General features: G+C 46.4%; 1 long non-coding RNA gene across 1 annotated transcript; it reads left to right on the top strand.

Moving 5' to 3' along the window:
* The first annotated feature begins 451 nt into the window (after positions 1–451).
* On the top strand, positions 452–7,415 carry LOC142923075 (uncharacterized). The gene is made up of 2 exons (XR_012940502.1): positions 452–3,747; positions 5,751–7,415. It is a non-coding gene; the product is annotated as an uncharacterized LOC142923075 (long non-coding RNA).
* The last annotated feature ends 328 nt before the right edge of the window (positions 7,416–7,743 follow it).

The raw sequence follows: 7,743 nt of genomic DNA, 5'->3' as shown, positions 1-7,743 counted from the left end.
AGGGGACAATAGAAGATTAGGGATTATCCCTTTTTGGCAATAAAACAGTTTGTGTTAAGATGTTAAAACACCAAACTGAAACCTTTTGCAAGGAATCCTATCTGCATTAAACACATATACTTGTGGTGAACATGCAAACGATACGCATTGCCTTTGAAACTTATTGTCTCTGGTGTGGACCAATCAGTTTCAAAGACAATGCCATATAATTCCAGAGCATGTTTTTTTTATTTTCATGTTCACCACAAGTATGTGTGGTCAATGCAGACATGATTCCTTGAAAAAGGCTTTCTGTTTGGTGTTTTAAAATCTTAACACAACTATTTTATTGCCAGAAAGGGTAAAACCTCATTCTTATCTTGATTTGAAGCTTTCGTGACTGCAGGAATCCATACTCTTTGGTTCTTTCGGTAAAGGCACGTAGATAGAAAATAAAATAAATCACGACGTTTCGGGCGCAACACACTGATGATGGACGCTTGTGTTGTGCCCGAAACGTCGTGATTTATTTGATTTTATTTTATAACCACGTGACTTTACCGAAAGAACCAAAGAGTACATATTATTATATTTGTATATACTGGCAGGGAAGGTCCCGTGAAGCGGGGACAAGTCCATATGTGGACCATTCCAAGATTCACAACATCATTGCGTTGTGTTTGTGGAGTGTGTGTGTTTATCTTTCTCGAATCACTTCCCTCCCCCCACTCCCCGTTCTTACCTAAGTGGGCTATTGGCGGCCCATTGTTCGAGGGAATAAACTCGACCTCGCCCTTCTGGATCGTTATCAGCAATTTCTGTTTTGTTCACCACGATGATTGCAGCCTCCATGGCTGCACGGTTGGAGACATGCCTCGCACGTTTGTCAAAGTTGGTTGGTTACGGTTCAGCGCGGGATGCTGGCAATGTTTTAGTTTTCCAACTTAGGCTTTCGCGACCAATATTATGTGTAATGTGTTTTGATGTGCACGCGATCTAACCCAAACACCTTTTTTATGGATGGTTACGTTTTTGTTCACTCAACCTCCCTGGATTTGTCTGGGATGTGACCTTCTGGGTTCATTTCTTTTGCTGTGATAACTTTTGTTGTTGTTGTTTGTGCTTTTTTGTTTTGGTGCCATTTATTAATGCGTTTATTCATTTTTTATTTTGCTTGGCAGTAGTGGCTGTGTATGGGATTTGGTCGCTTATACATATAATTAATGTACAGCGTTGTGCGATGCTATTAGCATTAATGACCCGATATAAAATGAAAGTATTATTATAGTGAATTGGGATACATTCTGCAGAGATACAGACAGGCACTTGCCTGTTTAACACGTAGGCTTTCGCGACCAACAGGCATTCATTATTTCTTGCCACAGGACCCGTGTTACTACTTATCCACTATGGCTTTGTATGGCAACTCAGAGGTCCGCGTCCCGGTGAGATAGACAAAATGAATCTCTCAAGCAAGCGGAGTGGATGTCTTCCATGCCTTCGCTGAGTTTCCGTGGTTCACGATGTGGTCCACTACGTTCTGGTGAGGACTTCTGGACTTCTAGAGTCGCATGCCCCTGGACTTCCCCCCCCCCCCTCTGTCCACCTAGCAATATGCATTATATTCTATTTCGCGTTTATATCTCGCCCATTCCCGGGGCGCTTTAAGATTAAATCCGACGGCGTTCAGTGAGGAAGGCAATGGAATGAATGGAGGGACAAGGGCTGGTAATTAAGCTGATGCTGCAGGGGTAGGTAAGGCAGAGTAAGATGGAGTGTGATGGCGAGTGAGGGTGTCTGATGGGTGCAGCGTGGATGAGAGGCAGCGGGGTATGGGGGACATGCGTGAAGTTGTGAATGAGCATGGATGAGGATAGGTGGAGGGAGGTAGGGGCAGTCAATCGATCAACAAGGTCGCGCGTGGTGGGGTAAAGTGGAAGAGAAGGCCAAAATACCCCTCAGAGGGGCTCTCTAGGACACCCTCTAGTGAGGCCATTCCACCAGCAGTGGCACGAGCGAGCAGTTGCAGGGCTGCGCTTCGTACGTGGCCAACCGTGCTCATCGTGTGAATCGGAGGTGCGGGGGATGCACAACAAACTAAACACAAACAAATAACGAACAAGTGTGTAACGTCACCTTTATATGTGAGTATGCGAGCTGTATTCTTCTAATTTTGCAAAGGCAGGAACTGTACTTTATAGTATTTGGTGTTTACAAGCAATGTATGGACAGTGTGTATCCTGGGCCACGAACAGTGTAAAATACCACGGTCTTGGAATGCAGACAACTCGGTAGATTTTTCTGAGCAAAGTCTAAGAATGCAATGCGACAGCAGAATAAACACATTGCCCAAACACTGTCGGTTATATATAAAAAAAAATGTTCCTCCAATATATATATTCCTTCATTGCTTTGTAAAATGACATTTATTTTTGTAACGACGGAGAAGCTGTGACCCCGCACGGGGCTCAGAAGCCGACGGATCACGCAGCTGGTATGCACCTGAAAAAAAGCGGACGGGACAATTAACAGATTTGCAATTAACGGCCGTGTCAGCACGTCTACAGAACCCGTTGGCTGCCTATGACAACAAATTAACTGGCTGCCAATGCTGTGTTTTTTTTCTTGTGTTCAATTTCACAAACTCTCGAGGGAAATGGTTTCCTGCAGTTTTGTATTAAGAAATGGAAGCGCAGCCCTTCAATTGCTTGCTGTCACAGCGCCGACGAGCCCTTTTACAGCTGGGTTACTTTTTTTTATTTTGGGACAACTCCTAAATCCGCTTAGCCACTTTTCAACCGAATGTCGCTCAGCTATAAATACGGACGTTTTTGCTCGTACGGGATGATTTATCACAAGACTTATTGTGACGGACGGATGAACGAACGGAGATGGTTCATGCGTCAACGCTTTCAACCTTAGTTGGGGAGCATTAAAACTGTATTCAGAATTGGCTTGTGTATATCTTTTTTGTTATAATATTTTCCGTCTCATTTACACAATTTAGTTCAGTCACTAGCCTAAATGCAACGTTACCCGATCTTTTGGTTAATATATTGTAATGTGCATTCATTTATGCATGGAAACATGTGTAAGGATCGTTATTAATTGGATAATTGCGTCGATCACATTTAAATGCGCATTTTTGTACTTGAATATAATATTTTAATGGAGTGTTATAGCTAGGAGCATTCGTTTTTATGTTAAATCGTGTTATATAATTTGCCACAAATAGTTGCAACGCGTGGTGTTTGTATCTTGAGTACTGTTTAACACGTAGGCTTTCGCGAGCGATATTATCCATAATAGAGGTTGTTCCTTAGGTTAGATCGCGTAAATATAAATGTGTCGTCGAACTGGCCACCACCCGACACAGCCAATTAGTAAAGTTTATCACGTTAACAAAACGTGCCAATTCGTTACTAATTCACAGCATCTACAATTTGAGTACGACGTTTCGCCGGTAATTAAAACGGGCATCATCCGATTATGCTGGTTGTTTACTCTCCAACACACCGGTCTGCTGAACTAGTAACGAATTGTCATGTTTTATTTACGTGACAACCCTTACCAATTGGCTGTGTCGGGTGGTGGCGGGTTTAACGGCACGTATATGTACGCGATCTAATCCAAAAACCTCTGTTATGGATCTCAAGTACTGCTTATCATGTTTTGTACTTATATTTTCTCAGTCATTCACACAGTGGAGATCGGATATCGTGTGCTATGAAGCCCAAACTCATCGCCATTGCTACCAAGGTTCTCGCTGTGAGCATAACGCATGCCTGTCACTTTCTCCTTATGCACGATTACAGTTATTAGACGGCAACACTTATTTGACGCACCATCATCATCTTGCAACAGCCATTGGCATATGAAGGCCTCCCCCAAAATGTTCGCCATCGCTCACTACATTAAACTAAAATGTTTAATTTACCAGGCAACGCTCACTTGAGCTTTTAGCTCTTTTTCAGGGGCGACCTGGCCACACACGATCGCGAGCTGATGCAAGTGAAGTATATCATCATACGTGGGAATGTATAGCGGCAGCCAAATAATCTAAGCGTGTCTCGTCTCTAAATGGGGGGGGCAAACCGTAGGAGGAACCCGGAGGACAATCCACGCGACCACCGCGGGGAGAAAGAGAACACGCGGAATCTAAATAGCCAACGGGTGCGAGATCGAACCCATGTCCTCCTGCGCACCAGGTGAGGGAGATAACATGTCCTCGCCACCACCAGTCCGTGTGGCTCATGGGCCGACATCGCTGTGCCATCTTCGGAGTGCTACAGGAAGCGAACACATGAGGAACACGAACCCACATAGCTTTTGTAACGGCATTTACTTCAGAAATTACCGTAGAGTCTTCTTAGCCGCCAGGGTACTCTCGCAGGGCATGTAATGAGTGTGCATGTGCAGTGTCTGTTCGTGCAACTGTATTGAACGTTAGAAATAAACGCTATGGCTTTCTAAATTGAAAACAAATTTCTTTGAAACCGCTTTTGTGTTTTGTTTGTTGTCACCCCCCACCGCCTCCGATGAGCGCGGTTGGCTACGTGCAGTGTGAAAGAAGTTCAGCATACATGCATACCATGTAAAGTTTGATCCAACTTTTAAACATTCGCGACAGCAGGAATTTCCTCTTGGAGAAATTCGCTTTGCGGTGTGCAATTTGCGAGCGCACAAAACCAGAGTACTCTGAAATGTCCTTCCGTAATTGTGCTAACAATGCATGCGCTATAACTACAGTGAAGTGTACTTGGTCACAGTCAATTCGCTCCGCGTGATTTAAATGCAATATCGTTCATGATTATCCGGCTTTAATGGGAATTTCCCTACCCATCATCTCCCACATTTTGTATGTTGGCAACATTATAGACGCACAAATTGACTGCTTTACATATTAACATTAGAGGCTGCTGTGCAGTAATCTATTTTATTTCACGGGATTCTCCTGTCACTCTTCCCAACAGCTGTGAGGGCACAATTGTCACATTCTCCCACCGCCAATTCGCGGCATCTTCCCGGTGAATAAAAGCGAATAAACAGCGAATACATTATTACCGAGGGCATTTTTTTGTGTGTCTGAATCTTGCAACGCGTGCGTGATACCACCACCACCACCACCACTGACGAGAGTGCAACGTGAATTGCATTTTGCATCCGCGCGTGGACAGCGGTGGCGCCAGTGACTGGATCGCTCGCGCTACGAAACCCGACGCCCCGAGTTCGATTCCCGCTCACGGCCAACACCGGTGATGATTATCTGAACCGGCCATGGGCCTCCCCAAAGGTCGACTCAGCCTAAAATCGGTATCTGTTGCGGTGCGTAAACATCGCCACTGGGGGAGACAAAGGCGGCCGGGCGCGGTGTTGGTCACCCACCTCCTCGTGCACCGTGCCGGCCTTCACAGGTACTCGCTGCACAGCGCTTTCGGGGGATCTTTGTCTGTGTGTGCACGAGAAAAGCAATTGCACCGACGTTCAGAACACAACACATACGGGTGCCGACGTGCTTTGCTTCATTCTTCTGATCATGTCAACACGGAAGCTCGGTGCATTAGCCCCCCGTCATTGTGCCGTATTCAGGAAGGATTTGCTTACGCACATGCCGCTAATGTACCGTGGAGCCTTGGCGGATAAAAATGCATTTTTGCCATGATCTCATTGAGTTCCTGGAAGATGGGGGGGGGGGGTCAAAGATTTTCACGGCCGCGTAATTCACCAACGTCCGTGTCCTCCACCCCCCCCCCCCCCTCCTGCTCACAAAGGGTCCGTTCGCGATGAGCGCCCGTGGCCTCGCGGCGCTGGCAGGCGACGCGCGGCACTGGTAGGCGACGCGCGGCGCGCCTCGTGACGATCGCTCGCGGCGTTCGCCCAAGCCGGGTCGCTCAGGTCGCAGCGCGTTGTGCGACCTGGCCCGGCGCGCGCCTCGCGTGTCCAGGGGAGCCGTCGCAACTCCGTCTGCATTCCTGCGTTGCCGTCCGCGCGAAAAGCCGCCCGGTCGTCTCCCCTTCCAGGCGACCGAGTGGGCCCCACGTGAATGGGAGGTCGAGACGCCGTGCGTCGCGACGATTTGATTCACGCGCTGCCACGTGGTATTGTTTTTGTTTTCGCGATTGCGCCGTACAACTCCCCCGCTGTGGCTTTCGGCTTGTACCGCGTGTTGCTCAAAGCGGTGTCCGACGTTTCGCTCCACGTGCCCGGAGGTAACATCTCGCCACCGCGGTGGCGAGATGTTAACTGCCTCGCCTGGTATACAGGCTGGCTGGAGGTTGTGGGTTCGACCCCGACCCTGACGCTTGCTGTATGTTTGGAGTTTGCATGTCTCTCTCTCCCCAAAAAGTCACGTGAATTTTTCCCAGGGTCCGCCGGTTTTTCCCCCCTCCACGTTTAGAATAAAAATGCGTTTCGAGTATTTGGCTGCTCTAAATTTCCACATGATGAGCCACTTTGTTGAGCTGTCATTTGTGACAGCCAGGTCGCTTCTGAAAAAAGAGCTGCGTAGCCAACGCATGGATCTTTACTGCTTCTGTGCTCGTGTGGCGTGATGCTGCAGGAGAAACAATAGCAGTAATGGGATCATGCTACCATCGATTGAATACAACACGGACAAAGATCACGTGTGAAAATGGTTCAGCAATAGAGTCGTGACATGCTGGCAAACGGGCGCATTGGACAATGGCATCAAATCACACGAGCTATTTAAAGTGAGTAAAAGACAGGGCCTAGTCGACCTATTTAAAATATTTACTGTTCATACTAACTATGGGCCGGGTGGCAACCGAATATAATGTCGTGACTTTAGCTAAGATAAAAGTAGTTAAGGCAAAATTATGGTAATGGAATACGATGTTGTGAGACTAACACGTGAGTCAAGTGAAATGTTGGGACGGGATTTGCTTTCTTTAAAAAAAAAAGAAGTCCCATACTTGAATCTTTTATGTAAATATAGGGTGCAAGCAAAAAGCTTGAAATAGAGCAAATCTTATTCGTGTTCTGTCTTCAAAGACACAGGTGCCACTCCATTTCATGCTACATTAAGTTACTTTACAATGTTATTTGCAGTGCCCTTTAAAGTATAAAATCCACAGTGGGGGACGATTATTTTTAATGGAACCTTGGTTGCACAAAGTCAGACTTTAGGCTTGGCATTCGGAGGTGTTCTATAATGTATTTACCGAGTTGTTCAACAAATAAAGTAAACTCACACACTTGTTTATACAAAGGACTTTGGCATTTAGTGGATATAACCTGAGGTTCGGTGACCTACATCATTTATTCTATATCATTAATTGAGCAGAAAAACACATGGCAAATTATTGAAGTGACATGTTCACGTGCATGCTGTGCTCGTGTGTTATCATATTTGTGAAGCCAAACAGGCTGTTTGTTCCTGGAGGTGACACATTCATAATAAAGGTTTTTGGGTGACACATTGCATTTCCGATTCTTTGACCAAACGTACGCGTCTCATTGATTCATAAAGGGCACGTGGTTCAGCGAGAAATACGACATCGACATCGATTCGCAAAGTGCCCTCGCCACCGCTAGCTTCCGCACGCACAGAGGAAAAGTTCCATTTCTTAAAAGTCTTCCTTCAAGTGGCCTTGCTCCATTTTACCTCGCTGATGTCGTCAAGGGGAATAAACCATCATGCGAACTCCGGTCATCCTCGCAGCAGCGGCTTTTGGCAAATCATCGAACAAAGACGGTCACCGCATCGAGTGGCGCTTTCGGATGCACTTCTGCGGCCGTCTGGAA

The sequence above is a fragment of the Petromyzon marinus genome, chromosome 6, assembly GCF_048934315.1.
Source record: "Petromyzon marinus isolate PM22_M1 ecotype Great Lakes invasive population chromosome 6, UKy_Petmar_22M1.pri1.0, whole genome shotgun sequence".
NCBI classification, from domain to species: domain Eukaryota; kingdom Metazoa; phylum Chordata; class Hyperoartia; order Petromyzontiformes; family Petromyzontidae; genus Petromyzon; species Petromyzon marinus.
Note: the sequence above shows the minus strand (reverse complement) of the source record. Positions and strands in the feature narration are given on the sequence as shown.